Source organism: Rhopalosiphum padi, chromosome 2, assembly GCF_020882245.1.
Source record: "Rhopalosiphum padi isolate XX-2018 chromosome 2, ASM2088224v1, whole genome shotgun sequence".
NCBI classification, from domain to species: domain Eukaryota; kingdom Metazoa; phylum Arthropoda; class Insecta; order Hemiptera; family Aphididae; genus Rhopalosiphum; species Rhopalosiphum padi.
This window is the reverse complement of record NC_083598.1, coordinates 31,509,338-31,530,208: the sequence shown is the minus strand read 5'-3', so window position 1 is coordinate 31,530,208 and position 20,871 is coordinate 31,509,338.

Here is a 20,871-nt window from a genome sequence, read left to right as displayed (position 1 = left end):
CTACAGTTATGTATTACAAATATGAATGTTTAATATTTAATGACTGTATACATTATAGATAAGATGGTGGAGTGTCAAAATTACAATAATTTACTAGGAACTGTTTCTCGGCACATTTAGTATGAAATTGAAGTGTTTAATATTTAAATAATTGTGTGTGCATTATTATCTCGATTCGGTATATTCGACTAGTGTTCGTACAACACTTATAAATGTCAATATTATAATTGTTGATCGTTTTGTTCTGGCGTATTATTCCAATTGGTTTTGTGGTTGGTCGTAGTAAATATTTGACGTTTACACGAGCATTTTTGTGATTATAGGAAATAACTGAATAACTCTTTTATAAAATATTTCGTATTACGCCTTCATACGCCCGTCTTAATATAAAATGTATTCATTTTGCATCGATGCGTATTATAATAAAAGCACATGTATGCCGCGTGCATAAAAATAGATCAAAAGTAAATCACAATAATAGATAAAAAAATTTGAAATTTTTTTTTTATTTTTAAAGAAGGATCGCGTTTGATATGATAAACGTATGTATTATATTATAAGGATTTATATATAGCTTATAACCAATATAAAGTCACGAGATGAAATAAACAAAAAAAAAACGTTAGACAATATCAGTTTCTCGGGGATTTAAACAATTATAAAATAAACTTTAATTGTCTATGAAAATGACAGGTGCATCATCAAACCTTTTTTGAAAATACGGAATGTGACATGTGTAATATAAATGCGATATATTATTTATTTTCAAAAAATAAAATAACCGAAATTTTACAGATATTTCTGATTGGACAGTATTACGAGTTTTTCCGCGTTACTACATAGTATAATATAGGTATAGTATGTATTAAATGGACATAAAGAAATAAAACGATCGTCATCGTCACGTTTTCTTTCAGCCAACTGCAGTACTTGTATAAACACCACACTCTCAAGAGAACACGTCGAGCGCGTGGTTTTCTAAAAGATTTTCCAAAAATTCGAGTGTCGTGGTTGTCTACAGAAAAAATAAAGGACGTCGTCCGGCGTCCTCGTCGGTTTTTTCCTTTTTTTTTTTTTTTTTTTTTTTTTTTTTTTTTACTCGCATCCGTCTATTCGCGTAGGGTTCGTCGATACGTATATATATATATATATATATATATAATTTATATATAAAGTGGTTTGTCACATGGCTGAAGACTGTATAAAAGAGAGTTTTGGCACGTTGACAAAACCTGCGACCCGGACGACAAGAGAGGCTCCTGGGTTTTAACGCGCCCTGCTCGTTAAAGGGCCGCACAACAAATATGTACACGACGTTATTTATAGGGCGATAAAAAAGGATTTGTCTTTTTTCCACTCTCACTCACTCTTTCCTTCTCACTCTGGTTTTTACGATTTTTTTTTTTTTGTTTTTGGAATGAATTTACAAAAAAATATCGTCCCGGGCAGTCAATTACCGCTGCAATCAATGACGCTCTGTCGGGATTATACTGAAGCCAAAGGGTTACCCAAACTTTTGCACTGCACGTACGTGTCGGACAGCCATTCGTTTATCCAGCCAAAAGTCGAGGGGTCCTCGATGTGTTTTTTCAAATAATTTTACACATAATATATTATACGATAGTTGGAGACACATTATTTGAACAATGATAATAATATACAATAAACGATGTATTATTATTCCTCTAGATTTTAGATTTCTGAGTGGAGAGAGGAATGTATATTTGGTTTTCTTATTAGTACAGTAATTTAAAAATATTGGAAATATATACTCGACATTTCTTTAAAAGGACGTAAAGTTCAATGTTGACAAAATGTATTAAAAATTACGATGCAGCGAGTTGAAAATTGAAACTATTTGTACCTATTTAAAGTGTCAAAATTAACATAATATTTTAGTAACATTGTTACTATTGTAGCCTTATATTTTAACACTAGTCTTGATTTTTGAAAAAATTGTAATCTATAATATTAAAACTTACATTTACAGATTATTCCGAAAAACCACATAAAACGGTCGTTATAGGAACTATATATAAAATTCCAAACCTTATTTTGTTTTTTTTTATGGGGAGGGTAAGGATGAGTATTGACTCGTAGTGAATATGGTATGTTATTAGAGAAAATGTAATGAATTACTAAATCGTTGATAATTTTTATAAAATAATTTAAGTGCTAAAAAAACTGTACGGTTATATTATAGAGCTATATGCTGTCCCCTTTTTCTGTATTGTGTATGAAAAAAACTTTTAGAGTAATTCAAAATGATGTGCCAAGAATAGGTCAACAACAAGAGTAATGAGTTCAACTGAAAAATATTCACTGCTATAAAATAATAATATATAGCCATCAAAGAAGATAAATCATATTTTATATCAAGTATATAAGTTTTAAAAAACATTATCACACAAAATTTATGTTTTTGCTATAATTTTAATTTTAATGAAAACAAAAATGAATTTACGTGGCAAATTCAAAACTATGTTCTTATTACCTTTTGTTTCAACTGTATTATCATCGTGTAATAAAATTCATATTTACTGATAAGTTTTTTTTATAAATAGTACCTAATAATTTATTTATTTCATGTCCTATTGTAATTTACAACATAAAATACTTTTGATCGTAATAATACTTACTTTTTTTTTTAATATTATGAGTTTATAAAAAATACAAATTTTAATGTTCGATAATATAATATTATTTCTGCGAAAAATATTACTGTACTGCTTAAATTGTACAAAAAAACCGTATTTTTCTGTAACGTTTGTTTTATTTGAAGAAATTACAATGGTTTTTTTTAAAGTGTAAACCACGTAAGGTTTCACGCACCGTGACTCCGCCAATCTAAGTGCATACGGCTGTGTACATTGACGTTAAACAATATTTCATCGCGTACCTTTAAATCATTCTATTAATTCGACTACATACAGAGCTGCGCCAAACGGGGAATAATATCGCGTGGAATACGTCTGTGAATCTATTTATCATTCAACGAGAATAATGATGGCCAGGCAAACGTATTGTAGCGATGTCTATCGTTACATTTTTATTGAACGTTTTATCGGAAGTGCACCGCGCATATTATTATTCGTCGTACCATTACTATACGGACGATATAAATATAAATACGCAACCCAGACGAAATCGTAAAATCTATGCGTCCTATTCGTCTAGATACGATAAGCGTATAATAATAAAAACTAATATATATATAATATGTATGATATAGAAGTTTATATCATTATGGATTTCCGGCGGTAGATCGGTGGACGACTATACATTGGGAGATTCGCGTACAGTATACGTTTTGGGAGACCATTTCAAACGGCGGTGGTGCTAAATAAACTAAAGCTGTACGGTAACGACAAAATTTATATATATATACATCTGCGTACATTCAATAAAAATAACTTTTGAACTGACACACGCCCGCGCAGTCGATCGGTTCTAATCGAATTACGCTGCATGTGTATAATGTATATAGTGAACGGCGATAAAAATTGACAATGATGGTCAATTAATTCCGATTGGCCGGTTAACTTTTAAATGTAAAGCAATAATAACACGCACGCACACGTATATGCAATATATTATATATATATACTATACATGTATACTCTTGAATACCATCGTATAGTGAGCTCGTCACGGAGGAGGTTAGTATTGCGACCAACTTTCTAGACGACAATAACGCGCTCCAGTTATATATATTTTATTATTATTATCATTATTATTTCGATTTTTTTCCACTTTTGCAGTGCTCGTCGGTAATAAAGACAAATAAGAGTTGTATACGTCCTGTACGCGTACGACATACCGGTCAGAGAGACAGAAGAAAAGATTGAGTAAATAAAAAAAAAAAAAAAGTAGAAGAAGAAATTACGGACGAGTCTAAAAACGACTGGAGGTATTATATATTATATGAGCGAAACTTGGGTCATAAAACAGTCGTTAATGGAACTGGGTACTTTTTTCTTTAAAACGAGAAAAAGCAAACAATTGAATAATATCTAATAAAAACAAATAGTCACACACTAATATATAATAATATAATATTATTATACGCACACGCCCGGAAACGTCATTAATTTTTGTTTTACCAAAACTTACTTATGTACTTTATGTCACAATAATTCATCTGACCCCCATTGTCTGCATCTGCAACAGTCGCGTAACTGTAGCGCAGCAGTCAAACATTTATACATATTACACCGACGAATTATATCAGGAAGCGATCAAGATCTCAGTGGTCACTACTGGTCTTTGGATCTTTGGGAAAATGCACTTACCTCATCATTTACGAATAAAGGAAACGATAAATTTACAACAGCGATGAGTATAATAACTCCGAACACGCCAAATACTATGCAGAACTTATTTCTACAAATGTATGTATTGTTTGATATTTAAGCTTTTGAATACAGGTTCCGTATTTTATTGTTTTGTTAAAACTTTGGTCGTAAAACTGACCCCGATCACTCGGCCTTCCAAACAATATCGTAAATTATTAATGTACCATTAAAAATTGTTTTACTCCAGGACCGATATTTGAAAAGTCACGCGCACTGATTGTATCATAATATATTTCATTGTGTATAATTATCACGACAAGTCTTTAACATTTTACACTCGTAACGATTTTCACTCGAAAAATACAGTACCTATTATTATTATATTATATTGTAATGTGCGTTATTTATAATAGTACGTAAACCGGCACCCAATTGGCCGTTGGTCAATAGTTTTGAAATCAAATAAAAATAATATACTTTCGCACGTTAATAATATTCAAATTTTTATTAACAGTATTATACATGATGAATAAGCCGTCAATGTGTCACTGGAAACGGCTTCTCAATGTCATTTTTCCAAATAAAAAATTCATTATTTTTTTCGTTTATTTTTTTTATCAATGTTAACTTTTTGATTGACATTTCTGTGTCCTGTTCGTTTGATAAAAACGAAAAAATATTATTTCTACGAAACAATTGACGGACGTTTATTGCAAACACACAAAAAAACGTATATATCTAATTGGATTATAATATATTATTATAATAATATGGTCTCTTTATCAAAAGTCATATAAAATGTGTGTGTACGCATTTTTTTTATGATTGTATTGAATTTATTCCAAAATAAAAATCAGTTCTTAAAAAAATGAATCTATTATTTAATTTCAGGTAAAAAAATAATGAAAACTTGAGGGGAATCAGAGCTCAGATTGTTTGAGAACTCGTATACGTGTATAGTTTCATCGTGACTCCAAATTTATATTATAATTATTGTAAATAACAGATTTAAGCTTTTTTTTCTCGTAAATACGATATGATACCACGTAATAAATTATAATAACAAACAGCATATCATTATTTTATAATTTTATAATTTACCAAACGTAATTGATTGTGTACAGTTTTGAATTCAATTACGCAAATATTTCCCTACAGTTTTTAAGTATTATGTATACACGGGAATGCCTATGATAAATCGCTGATAAAATGAATTACAATAACATCTCATCTATTTCGCGATGTACATAAACGGTATGCTAATACGCCGTGATACCGACGGCGGTATCCCTCACTATACAGCTTATATACCAACAAGTTATTTTAAAAGACGTACACCGTTCGTAAAGGTGACTCGATCTTCGCTGCTGCAGTCATCTCGCTAATCGCCCAAAACGAATGGAAAGGCAAAATACGAGGGTTTAATAAGGGTATATAATTTGATCCCTCCGTTTAATCTCACGCCATCACTACGAAGTCGTCGACGTTTCCCCGCGAAACGTGACGATTAATCAAAATTACACTCAGCGGCCGCAGCGGAGTCCCGAGTCTGTTTATTTGATATCGGTGTGTTTATTAAATCGTTATCATGTCGTACGATGTTTTTGGCATAATATCGGTTATTGTCTGTACTTACGTACAATTTGTACAGATGACTGTCTCGCGAAAATAATGAAAACAATTTGCGCACAAGTACAGAAAATAAATACTGTCACATCGATTTTGCATTAAAAGCGTAACAGCGTTCATCGTAAATATTATAATACCGCGACGTTTAAACGCGGCCTGTGAGCGATTGACGTAAAATACTGTACAACATAATATGTATTATTTGTCGGCGGAAAGGTCGAGGGCAGCGATCGGTCATCGCATTCGACCAAATCTGCGGACGTTTTACTTAATTCGTACGGGTATATTATACCTATTGGAAATTCGTCGCAAATCATCGGAGGTGTGAATAATTTCTAATATTATTTTTTTTTTCCATGTCCAGCAAACACGGTCAGATATCGAATGTCACACGGCCCGAGTCGTACATATTTTACACGGTTATTGTTACAGCGCGTACATCTATTAAATAGGGACACTGCTTCTTCTTGCAGGTGTATAATACTGTTCGGGCGGTAGTATATAATAGTACGCGACCCGCAGACGTGTCACAGCAGTCGCGGTGTCAAAGCGTCTCGGCGGCGGGGCGGAAAATCGGTAAACGTTTTCGAAATCCCATATAATATTTATTATACACGAATAACAGCGCGACGGTATAGGTGTAGATGATAATAATAATAATAATAGTATATACGCGCACTGTAGCCGTGACGCGTACACATAATAATATATACACGTCGCACTTTACGTTAAAACAAGATTATAAATACGACGCGAGTCTTCGCGGACTGACGGCTCCCGACGCGTTTTGGCTGAAACGATCGGATGATTGTTCACGTCCGGTCCGGTCTCTCGCGCGACGACGAATCGTAGGAAATACGGTTCCCGGTCGCCGTATATAAAATAGAAATATGCTTATATGCCGCAGACAATGTGAACAGTTATATACTTATATAATATGTATAATAGGTATATGTATATACACATAATAATATTGTGTCGACGATGTGTACTGTTATATATTTATATAGGTATGTATATATACACATAATAATAATATAATATTATTATATAATTACGATAAGCAACTCCTCTACTGATAGACGGGCGGACGAAACAAAGTTCTAGACAATATATCACTATAAAATGAGGAACCGACTATGTTGGAAGTTGATGCCATAACCATAAGAATAATATTATTAAACACAGGCCAAAAGCAACAATTTTTTTTTTACATAAATAGTTGTTTTTATATTTTTATTAATTAAAGAAACTATATTCTACTATAACTATATATAACTACTTCCCCGTAAATTCCTGATATGGAGTTAAATTATAATGTGTAACATGTTATTTTCCCAATAATTTCCACCATACTCATAGAGTCATAGACCACCAGTGGGTGGTATTTGATATCATTATCGATGGATGATGTAATCAACCATTTGAAAGATACCAACAAGGGGCACTTACTAGTTGTTGGCTCTCCACTACATCACTACATACGAATGGCCTAATTTACATTTTATCGTTAAGGAAAAAAGGTTAGGCCTCTCAATGAACAAATAATAAATCTTTAAACGGTTACTAAAAATGTTATAATGTTATATTCAAATAATATAAGACGTGTTGGTGGATACCACTAAGTATGAGCAAGTAAAATAATTCAGCAGATATAGGTAGGTATCAGAAAACATTGATGGATGTTAACAGGTAATCGATAAACAAATATAATTTTAGGACCTTTAATTATGTTTATCCCATTGATGCAACAATCATTAAAAACCACCCTCTCTCATCTTCACATTATAATATTTAGTATTGAATTATGTGTATATTATCAAGGAATAATATATGTGACAACAGTTTAAAAAGTATCGTGTAATATAAAAATACATGATTAGATTTAAAAAAATAAATATATTATAACTGTACCTACTTAATATAACTGCATTTTTGCATGCATAATACGTATTTATTGGGGACGAGATGTATCCTAAACGAATCTATGATTTATTATTATATACATTAAAAATGATAAGAATCAGCTGACTTAAAATCATACAAAACTGATGGACTTTAATAATTGTGTCGTATGAAAATGGAAATCCGGTGACAACAACAACTTATAAACACAGACTTTCAAAATCGTAACTTTTTAAAATACAGTAATTATTTAGAAATTTCGCCATCATAATATATTATATATATGTTAAGGTGTATGACCGCATGGCAGTGAATGTTGACAGTCACCGGTGTATGTTGACATTTACCGATCATTTTAGTGAATGTTATCAATTTTTACAAATATCTTAGAATGTAGACTTTTACCAGTGTTTGTTGATAAAGGCAATAGTTATTTACTGAATATTGACATGCCTGACAACATATATAATCAAATATATAGGTAATAAATTCATAAATAAATATACTCGTAGTTTAACAAACTAATTTTTTAACTTATAGATTAAGTAGTATTAATTTTTTAAGTTATATTTATTACAACACGGTTAACTATCGTGGCATTTACTGTTACAGAGTATTCCCCCATTCTTATACAGTTACATTTGTTCGTATTATATTTTTTTACAATATATTTTTGAATTGGTTCCGCAATTCGTTGATCATATGTTTTTATATGAACTTTGAGTAGTTCTTCGTTCTTTACATAATGAATAGTTTTAGTTTCAACGGGACGATTAGCTTATCCTTAATATCATTCGGATTATCTCAAGCCAATCATGCCATAACATTATACTAACGTTAAAACGTCTCCAACGCATATTGTGACTGGACAATAACGTCTTAATTCTATAAAATAATAAGAAAATACCTTTTAGTATAGTGATTTACGTCGTGCTTCATGCGTGGTCACTGGTCAACATTTGCCAACATTAAATGTAAATTTGAACAATCACCAGTGTAAGAACGCGTTAAGACCATTTGTCAACATTCACTACGATTTTTGGTAAATGTCGACATACACCGGTGACTGTCAACATTCGCCTACTGCGGTCATACACCTTAACATATACACATAATTTGTTTATTGGGCCTATACAAGTGTGTACTAAATTTAAATAGAATAAATTATAAAATGTACAGAGGTCTGTATAGAATATACGCACGTTAGGTATTATACAAATACGAGTATATAATGCAATGATCGACACACAGTACACGACCCCGTATGCCGAGTAAAATCGACAGTTGATAAAAAAAAAATATAAATATTTTATAACGTTTAGACGAAAAATGAGATCGACTGACATTTACAAAACTATTTTGTTTTTTCATGTTATATGTAGGCGTGATAATAATGATACATATATACAGACAACATTTCGATAAAATAATGGGGACGGTGTGCACTGTGCAACACGAATCATGATGCAGAACTTGTATACAACAATATAATACACGGATTCGGGATAACCGATATGAACGGACGGAAAAATTCAAAAATCTGTTGGACATACACTTCCGGTGGCAGGAGATGTCATGTCGGACAACACAACAACAAAAACAACAATATATAACCGAGTGCAGGAGATATAGGTGCAGTAAACAATACGGGGAAAAAAGCGACGTATATTAGTTCTATTTTTTCGTTATTATCTTTTGTACGTCTGTCAATCATCATTATAAAAATAGTGTACGCTTTGTGTGCGGGTGTTATATTCTATTTCACCCATATATTATACTCGCCGCCGTCCCACGGACGCGCCACGAATGAAAAAAAAATAAAAAAATAATGATAATAACCCCCCCCCCACAAACATACACACACACACACACACACACACACACACACACACACAGAAAATAAAATAATAATAATAAAAAATTAAACACCATCATTGCTTTATTCGGTCCGTTCCGACTGACGGTGCCCGTAAAATGCACATCGATATCACACAGCCACCGGGCGGGCGTATATATTATACAGACCTAGGTATAGATAATACGTATTCGTTTTTTTTTTTTTTCCTCCCGGCCACGCGGAACTGTTTTACTTCTTCCGATATAGTCCACGTGACGCGTACTCGCGAGGTATTAATATGGTATATATATATAACTATGTGCTATATGTACATGCTATGTATAGGTATGTATAATTGACGATTAGACGTGCACCGTAAATAATACTACTCGTAATATAAATAAACGATAATATTGTAATAGAAACATCTTATGTATATTTTATTATTATAATAAAAAAAAGCACACGTTTTCCGGAAATCCATCATTTGAACGATATCGCGTTATTACTTGTCACAACGTTATTATGATTATTATTATTATTATTATTATTACACTTCCTTCACGACGACACATTATATTATATGATAGAAAAAATAAATAACAGGAAGTGTATTATTTGGTTCTCACGAACCTGCTGCCGTAGATCTCCGGCCATGCAGGTCCTTTTCGCAGTTTCTTAAACGGTATCCGATCGATAGTACATTCAAATATATTTCGGAAGTTTTTTTTATATCCAATTACGATGTTATTGGCCTCCGACCAATGTGACATCAAACATGTTAACCAATTATACAAAATCATACATATTTAAGTATAAAATTTGGAAAAAAAATGAAAAAACTATTTCGTTCAAACAAAAATATATTATACAAATAATTTTCAAGGAATATTAAAACTGACAATTCTTATACGTATTTCCAATATCGATCAATTATACTATAAATTATAAGTATATGATATGGCTAAAAACCTAAATTCAATAATTAAAAATTGAAAAATATAAATACATTTGCATTAACTAACTGTCATCACCTTTGCCTAAGTTTTTTTTTTTCGCTACTATTAAATTAATTAAAAACTGTATTATCATATTTATATTATGATAGTAGATAATGATATTTCATATTATAGTTTCCATTTTAAATATAGACTATTATAAAATGTCTGATTTTCGTGGTAGTTCAAAAATGTTTTATTATTTAAGCATCTCAAAACTAGACCAAACGTAATTTCGTGATTATACATCGTATTATATAGCATTATAGCATACTAATGTATAATATTAAATAAACAATAATAGTATAATATAACATAATGCACTAAATAATAATATTGTCTTGTACGATCTTCAAAGTTCAGTTATTTTTTTTCAACTTACTATAGATAGTTAAGAACAGATATATGACATAATTAAAGAATAGATTTAATACATACAGCATTTAATTTTTTTTTTAAACCTTATCTAATAAATACATTTTTATGAAAAAAAATCAGGGTTTAGTATGATGTAAAACGTTTTTATCAACCGTATATTTTTATTTTAAGTAGGTATATAAAATATTTTTATATTGTGTACAATGTGTACATATAAAATTATAAAGTTAAAACGGGTTTGCGACACATATGTTTTGCTGTTTATATAATTTTGTATAGTTTTATATTTACGATGAATAGCTTTTATACGTTGAAAATCATAAAACACGTTTCAATAAAAATATGAGAGACGTGTAAAAAAATTACTTTACCACCCTTAGCGTGAATAGCAACAATCATTTATGTGCTTGCTTAAAATCTTTCTCCAAATATAATATAAACTTGCACATATACAATATGTAAACATTGTACATATCTACCTACACTACGTGAAAGTAGATAAAATGTATTAAGATTAAAAAAAAAAGAAGAAGAAAAAGAGAAAGAATAATTGAAATAAATTAAACGAGAAAAGCGAAAATACACTACACTAGAATGAAACGATAACTGTGAATTTGGAGGAAAAATATATTTTAATACTATAAAATTGTATAATTTATTAGGTAATTTCAATTCTGGTTATAATATAATCTTTAAGAAGTTTTTGTGTACTTCTGCTAATAACACTAAAAATTTTAGTGTAAGCTATTTAAAACAATAATTGTGGTGATATAAATTCTAAAATACAGCTTTATACAATAATAAAACACCATCACATGAAAGTAGTGTGACATTCAATATTTTTGTACGTCTATTTATAGAACTTTAATTTCATGACATAAAGTATATTATGATTATTTATAATTAATACAAATATTGTTTCGCGATTCTCGGTAAGTGGTCAGTTAAATGTTGAATAACATGACGAGAGACAACATGCCTGACCAAAGTTTGTACATAATCCTTGTACTTGGGAAGACAAACATTTTCCAAGTCAGAGGGGAAAAACGCGGTTGTGCAGGTGGTATTATCGTATATCATTGAATTATATAATGCGTATACCCAAAAGTATAAAATAGAGAATGCACTACATACTTTGTCCTAGATAAATGTAATAAATTATGGGAACCAACTGTGCGTACCGTAAATTTAATGGTAATAGATAAATTTTCGGAAAAATCATGGCCTAAAACAAACTTGATTAATTGGTACAATTGAGTTACTTATAAGTTATAATATATATTTTGTGTAAGTACAATACCTGCTGTATGATGCAACCGACGTAGATAAACGGTAATATGAACGGTGATGAATAAAATAAAATTACGGGCCCATATGCAAGGCATATTATGCATTAGGGATGCAGAAACGTAACAAAAAAACGAATCTGGAGTCCGTTGTTTAAATTTTTTTAGAAACCGGAACAAGATATTCATCTTGACTATATTTATTGCAACTGGTTACAATTGGTATATTATTAACCGAAATAGAAATTGTTTTTATTCTCGTAACGTAACTGATAAAATCTTAAAGGTTCCAGTCCCTGCAATGTATATAACATTAACATTTATAATTAATTGTTCATTTGTTTATAGAAGAGAATCCTATAACGATAAAATAATAAAAGCACGACGCACACCCGCGGAAGGGTGCGAAATTGATGCGATAATGTGTCGTAATCGTTTGCAATAATAGTTGTCGTGTTTCTAAATTAATTTCATACGAGGCAACATCGACTAAACATTATAATTTGCATAATATTATATTGGATGTAGAGAGAAAAATCACGTTACAATTTTACAAAACAATTCGTATTAAAGCAAGAAAAATAATTTATTTTAGTTATATGAACACATGCATTTATTATAAGTATTATATAATTTAATATTAGCGCATGATACGAATACAATAATGAAAAAATATCTCCAATAAGTTACTAATTTATAATATTTATAAAATGTATAATGTACTCTACATATTTAGTGATTTTATAATAGGTCGAACGGACGATTACGTTTGGGATGAAAAATGATTTTTTTTTTTTTTAGATCCAGCACAGGCCATCTGTTATACATTGTTGTTGTAGTTATTAAGTACTGTTATTATGATACGGATTACGGTCTTCTAAGACTTATATCTGTGCTGCTAAGGAAATAATTCACGTCATATATTATATTATTATCATACAGTTTCAGTGCGCGTATATACGACTGCAGAAAAATCCAATCGCCCCGCGAATTCGTCTCCCGTCTCGTTGCGTGGGACCTATATGAGTATACGGAAGTTCAGATACGTAGGAGCCCGGAAGGAATTGTTTTCGGGTAAGCGGACTTACTATATTATTATTTATTATATACCTATACATACATAAAACACACGCCCAACCCGACCTGTGGCAGACGTTGTCCCGCGCGTATGTATATACACACACTCACACGCGCTCGCGAACACAAAGTTACAATACAAACTTACACACGTACATACATATTATGTGTATTATTCACGCGTTTGTATTATATATATATATATATATATATATGTAGTGGCGATATAGCGTCTCGAGACTTTGCAGGACCGAAAACGTACCATACATAAACACTATAGCACACGCTGGCTACTGGCGTACGTATATATATATATATACGTGTTATTACGGTCTAGGGATCAGCCCAGATCGGCGGGGGCGGCGTAAAGGAAATATTATATGTGCAGGATCGTGGATATATATACATCGTGTGTGCGCGAAACGACATTCCGGAATCAAACCCCGTCATCGCCCCTCCGGAGCGTAACGTTATTATATGTGTGAGCGTGTGTGTGCACGGCGTTCGTTGATTTATATCTTGAATTATTGCTAATAAGTATAACCGACTGTTGACGGTTATAGGCGGAGAAATGGTGGATGCTTGCTGTGATATATATATATATACATATGTGTGTATGTGTGTGTGTGTGCATTATAGCACGACTAGGATCTCATCGCTTACACAGACGTAAATTATATTGTATTGTTATTATATATAATATATATATATATATATATGTGATCGTGACGTTATTAACGGAGACCGATATACGCGAACACGTGATATGATATTATATATAGTCTGACACCATATTATATATATATATATATATATATAATATAATATTGTAAGCAATATATTATTATGATACGATATTGCGTGTCGCCGTTCGAGTTTCAAATCGAGAAGATTTTCGCCGTTTATCTCCCGCCCGTCACGCATGCGATCGGTCGAATATTCCCGTCATCTTTACATTTTAATATTTTTCCAGTAAAACCAGCTACTACGCATATTCACGAGTATGCATCACTGCATAAGTGATATACACTGCACTATATAGAATATATAATAATAATAAAATATAACACGTTAAACATAATCGGCGGTATATCATCACGTTAATTTCTATTAAAAGACGAGATTATTGTATCCGTGTATATTATCATATATATATATGTACATATAGAGACATCGGACGGATATTAATATCCCTAAGTATTTCGGATATGTCGGTGGTCGGTTCGGCGGAAAAAAATATTTTTAAAACCGTAGGTCGATTATATCTGTATGCGGCGGGGCGATTTTAATCGGGTCGACCGATAAAACTGTTTTGTGGTCCGTGATGGACGGGGTTTGGGGATAGGGCGTAGGAGTGGTAATATAGCGATGATGACTATAGGGCAGTGCGCGCGGCGGGAAAACGTGGCGATGGCGTCGGCCGCGGTGCAAGAAAAGTTTGCGCGGCAACAAATTATTCGACGGTAGTCCGAGTGTCAGAGTCATACGTACACTCCTATGGCTGCGGTGCGCGGCGAGAGGTGGAAAACCGGTGCGAAAACGTTGACGATGGCCTCTGCCGGAGCAACGGGTGTGGTGACTGCGTGAAGGGGTTAGGGGTGGGTCGACGGAGTAGAGGCAGAGGAGAGGAGTTATTATGGGTCTTAACTGAGCATAAATTTCACACGATGGAGGGGCCGGAGGGGTCGTTTATTGCTTTTACGACTGTCGTCGTCGGCCCGTATGATGTCATCCCTTTGGCTAACAAAACGACGAAAAAAAAAACAATAATACAAATCATCCCTCGCCGTGGCCTCGGTGTGTATATACGCGCCGTGTATGTATATATATATATTTATATATGTACATATACAGTGCAATGTGCCATGGTTCTATTGAAACGAAAACCAAACGAGAAAACAAACACGTACAGTCGGCCAAACGAGTAGAAAAAAAACACCCCGTCTCGGTCGACCACAAAATACGCCGTAATAAAGCGCACATAATATTGTGCCGAGTTTCAAAGAAGTTTTGATTACACTCTCGTCGAAAACAAGTCCGGTAACACCATCCGGAATCCATTTGATTCAGTCGAAACTAGCCAAGGTATCAGCGTTACAGTTATTTTGCTTCAGCCGCTGTTCTAGATATATACAGAGCATAATTGCCGTATATAACGTAGTTACACATTAAGATTTGACTATATATTATAATAGTATGAGGTACACAACCTTTGGAAAACATTTTATCAAATTATTATCACATTCAACTGCTGATAATTATGCGTCAAAACATTATTTTTATCGACAGATGAGCCTACGTTGAGTTAAATGTTCGTTTACCGCGTTAATTGTTTATAAGTTACTCAAAAAAGCAATTTAACAGCAAAAAAAAGAGATGATAGCCTTATCGTTTCGTCTTACAAGTATTATGCCTGTGGTTGAGTTTCTCCAAATAAATAGATACACAGACTGAAATGTTTCTCATGATATTTTCACATTTTTTAGTCGCTCAATGTTTTTATGGAATTATATTTTTGGATGTTAGACAACTATTCCGTGGGAATCGTGTATGACAGCTCTAGACGAACGGACGACGATGAGTGATCGGCTTGAGTTTTTTGACTTCTGCTATATCCATACGATCTACGACGAAGACGACTATACGGCGACGACGGCGACGGACGGACGGACGGACTGCGCGCGCGACACGATTTATGCATACGAATTAAAAGTGGTGGTAATGCCAGTAATTTATGTGGCGTTTCGGCTTTGTGATTATAATTTATATGTTTGCCCGGCACTTCGTAATGAAACTTGCTTTTGATTTATATTTCGTTATTATATTAATGCGTCCGCTCGTACGTATACTGCCGCCGCCACCGCAGTGTATATGCACATATTATGTATACATAAATATACATATAGTACATGCTGGTGTTTATATATATATATGTGTGTGTGTGTGTGTTATTAAAGTGTGTGTATATATATATACTATACACGTACGATATACACGGTAACGTTGTCTTTCGCCACCACCCGATTTCGCATTCGGAAATCTTCTACCGACCCTCCTCCCTCACGTAGTTCAACCCTTTTTTTACTATTATTTATTATTATTTATTTATATTTTGCGTTCTCGTCGCGACGGCGAGTGACGGCGCGCCGCCGAAAGTCGGGTCGCGTGCGATAAGCCCATTCGTTCGCACTGAACTCGAGGTGTAAGTATATATTATATTATATACAAACACGTAGGTTATATACATACTATTGTATTTATATTATATATTTATATATATCGTGTGTAATGTTTATACATGCAGTGTGTGTATGTGTGTGTGTGTGTGTGTGCGCGCGAGTTTACTTCCTGTTTTATGCATATCATTTTTATATAACATAATATAATAATAATAATATACATACCTATTATATTATACGTATATACCAAATATTTAAAAAAATATATAAAATCATAACGCTACGTACTGTCAACGACATCGATCGTGATTTACGACGTCCTGACTAAAATTCAAGAAAATCGAATTGATTCCGATAAAACATAACTAAACACAATACTAATCATAGTAATAGTCTTAAGTCGAATAAATGGGTATAGCGTAAACAATGTAGGTATACATGTTATTATTACATAAGTGATTCGTGGGATTCTAAAAATAAATATGAAGTCAACCCTCTACATATTTAATATAATTTAATTCATTTTATGGCCGTATAATGTTGCGATTTCAATTAATAATATTCAAATATGCCAATACATAAAATATAGGTACTTAAGTAATGATATATTTATTTGTTTAATTCAGTTTTTTTTTTACACATGTGCACTATGAAATCAGCGTGTCCACCTCACATTTCTTCCGTTAGAAAATAAGCATACGACGTTTGTCCTGCAAATGCCATCGAGATGACGAATACTTATTATTATATGTCTCGTTCATTTAATTCAGTCACTTTATTATATAGAGTAAATAATATTGCGATTATGACGCTTGAATTTAATGTATGATGATTTCAAGAAAGTGACGAAATAATACAATTTGTTGTTTCTATGGGGGTATTATTTTTCGTACAATTTGTAGATGAAATATAATACATACATACCATCAACTTATTATATTGCTTGTGAATTAATTGCATAAAACAACTTATGACAATTGAATATTGTTAAAATTTGTTCTTTAAAAACAACGTTTATATTAATCGTACTCGTGACACAAAAATGATAACAACGACAACGATAACGGTAAAACATTATATTATTATTTTGCATCATATATTCAAACTGTTTTAGCTCCCCAAAATAATCTTTATTTATAATAATAAAGTTGTAAAACTATCCACAATAAGTGCAATACGCGAAAGCAATTATTTAAATAAGTACTAGTTGAGTTTCAATAATGAAAGATAGAGCTAACCTTGATCTTTAATACTCACACATTAAGTAACATAATATGTATTATTTTTGATAATATCGAAATCTTGATCTTACTGATACAGTAAAACTTGACTCATTTTTAAATTTTTTACAAACCAATTTATATAATAAAAAGACATTTTTTTTAGTGGAATGATGTACGTCTGGCATTGAATACTAGATAACAGTGGTGTATCCAAGGGGTGAGGGGACTAAAGGGGCAATAGCCCCCCCCCCACTAGAAATATTTTTTATATTGTTTTGAAATATTTAAATTTAAATATGGAAATTGTCTTACAAATTGTAATTATTTAAAATAGTAAATACGTTAACGTATTTATGTAACGGAAAATCAACGTAAATATGTTATCAGTATAACATCAGTATAAAACGTTATATCTATTTTTTGAGATAATGATTCTTTATTATTATAAATATCATCCAGTATAATATTTATGTAGAATGGAGTATACATATAATAAATAATCTAAATACACATGTAAATGCATTTTAAGAATAATATAATAATTTTCTGAGGTGAACTCTGTTTTTAGTTACAGTATGCAATGAAGCGGTTTGTTGATTAAATGTACGTATAAAATATTATATCTAAAAAATATTTTTGAAAGAGGATAGTAATAATTTTAAAATAATGTGTAATAGTAGCCAGCAGGTAAACCTAACCTATATAATATGTTGTTATCTTTCCGAAATGACCAAGAGCTATCATATACATTTTCACCCTTCACATCGGTTAGCAACATTATTCGTAATGAGAAATGTCTTTATGTGCTGCAGTGGTGTCAAATATAAATGAGGATCAAAATCGTCAATAATAATGCTATTACGACGATTACATTTTAATGGGTATTGCTTGATTTATTTTTGCTTATACGTGTGTCGTGTGATGTATTATTTATATTTATCATTTCATTTGTTATGATAATAATACTTATTAAACTTGAAAAAAACATGCATACGGACATGTAGTTGAGGTATAATGACTGCATAGAATGGCGATTGGCGAGTACGTCTAAATACGTCCAACAGGCTATGTCAAGCAGCTAATATGAATTGTATATACACAAGTATAATGTTCTGAACGAATTGAAAAATGAGTTTGAAATTTTTTTTTCCAATTCGAATCGTATATCATATTTATCATTGTTTGGCGTAGCTTTGGCAACATACAATATCACATAACATTTGGATCATATCACTATAGGTAGCGATTTCATGGTGTACTACGGTGACATAGGAAGACTATTGCAAATTTGGCCTTATGCCCCCAGGGTCGCAAAATTTAATTTCAAATGTCTACATTAATAAATAATTATTTTAAAATACGTAACTAAAAACTATTTTTATTAACAGTTAGTATGAAAATTATTATATATATTTACATTGAATTTTGAATAAAGCTTACTAAGTATAAGTTTTAGTAATACTCCGTCAAAGGTAAATTTTCATATACTAACATATTATAAGTTTCCTCTTTGGTGCTTCTAAATGACTAGGTAAAATAATCCTTCTAATTATTACCTCGTTAAAAATCCATTAATTTTTTTTATTTTGCCACAAAAAGCTTGACAATTTACTACGAAATTTCACTTAAAATTTTTTACAGGAATTTAAAAAAATAGTTTTGGAAGAAATAGCCACATATAAACTATATGAGCAATTGAAATTAATATTTAATCGATATTAGATATTAAAACATAGCGATTTATCCTCTCAAACTGTTTTTAATTTTTATTATCATTCAAAAAACAACAAATATAAACTTTAAACATTTCATCATTACTTTAATTATCATTTTTTAATACACAATAATATTTTCATAATATTCAGGTTTAATCAAAATATTTTAATGCATTTGAAATTATAGATTTTTTTTTGTATAAATAACATTAACAAAAAGTATTATTTTAGGAAATAAAGCTTGAAAATGTAATGTAATATTTTGCATTAGTTGATCTACTAGAAATTTAAAAAATAAAAATATGAGTACATAAGACTAATTTTTTATGAGAATTTGAGGATTTAGTTTTGATAAATATGGATACTTAAATGAATAATAATGTTTTTAGTTATTTTATTGAAATTTTATAGATATTATTTGTAGGGACTTGAAACTTTTTACCTCTATGGCTCTATATATACGTATATTATACGTATTACACGTATGCGCCTATACGTAATATACACAATAAAATTTCCAAATTATTATGATTTACTTTAATGTACCTATTCATATCTTTCTAAGGTATGTACAAATTGACTTATAAGTTAATGACAACTATATAGGTAGTAATAATATAACAACTGCAAATATATTATAATATTTAATATATGATTTTTTTTTTTTTTTGCAAAAAAAGTTAAATAAGTTCAACTTATCTGTAGAAATATAAATGATTAATGCCAATATTTATATATCATAAAATATTTTTAAAAGTTAAAAGATTGTATTTAAAATCAGTGAAATCAGCGCATTAAATCATTTAGTTTAAAATGTTAAGTGAAAAATATAATATACATATTATATATACCTACTAGGGATTTATAAGACAATAAATAATATATAAATGTAATGTGTTTTACAATCCATTTAATAATAAGGACCAAAAAAATAATAGTAATAATCTATGGACTCGGGCATCATTTTAATGTCATCTGTATCATTCTATAGTTTCTTGTTTTAATTATCTGCGTATATACCCCAAAGTGATACAAATAATAATTTTCGGAAGTTGTATTTTTCACTTATGCTCCACAAAGTGTTACCCAAACGACATACCGCAGACAACCACGACCACCCTGCAGGGTTGTACACGTACCTAGGTCACGCCATCCCCGGCCAGCGCGTGACAGCCAAGCGGCCGCGAGTAACGAGAGCGCCCGTTCGACGCCGAACACAATATGGGCTCCTGGTCGGCGAAATGCGCGTATTACGTGTGCAGGACAAATATATTGTCGGCGCGAAAAACCGCGTCGGCGTGCCGGCAACCCGGTAAAAGTGTGCGGCGCGCTCCCTTCAAAAGGGCCTC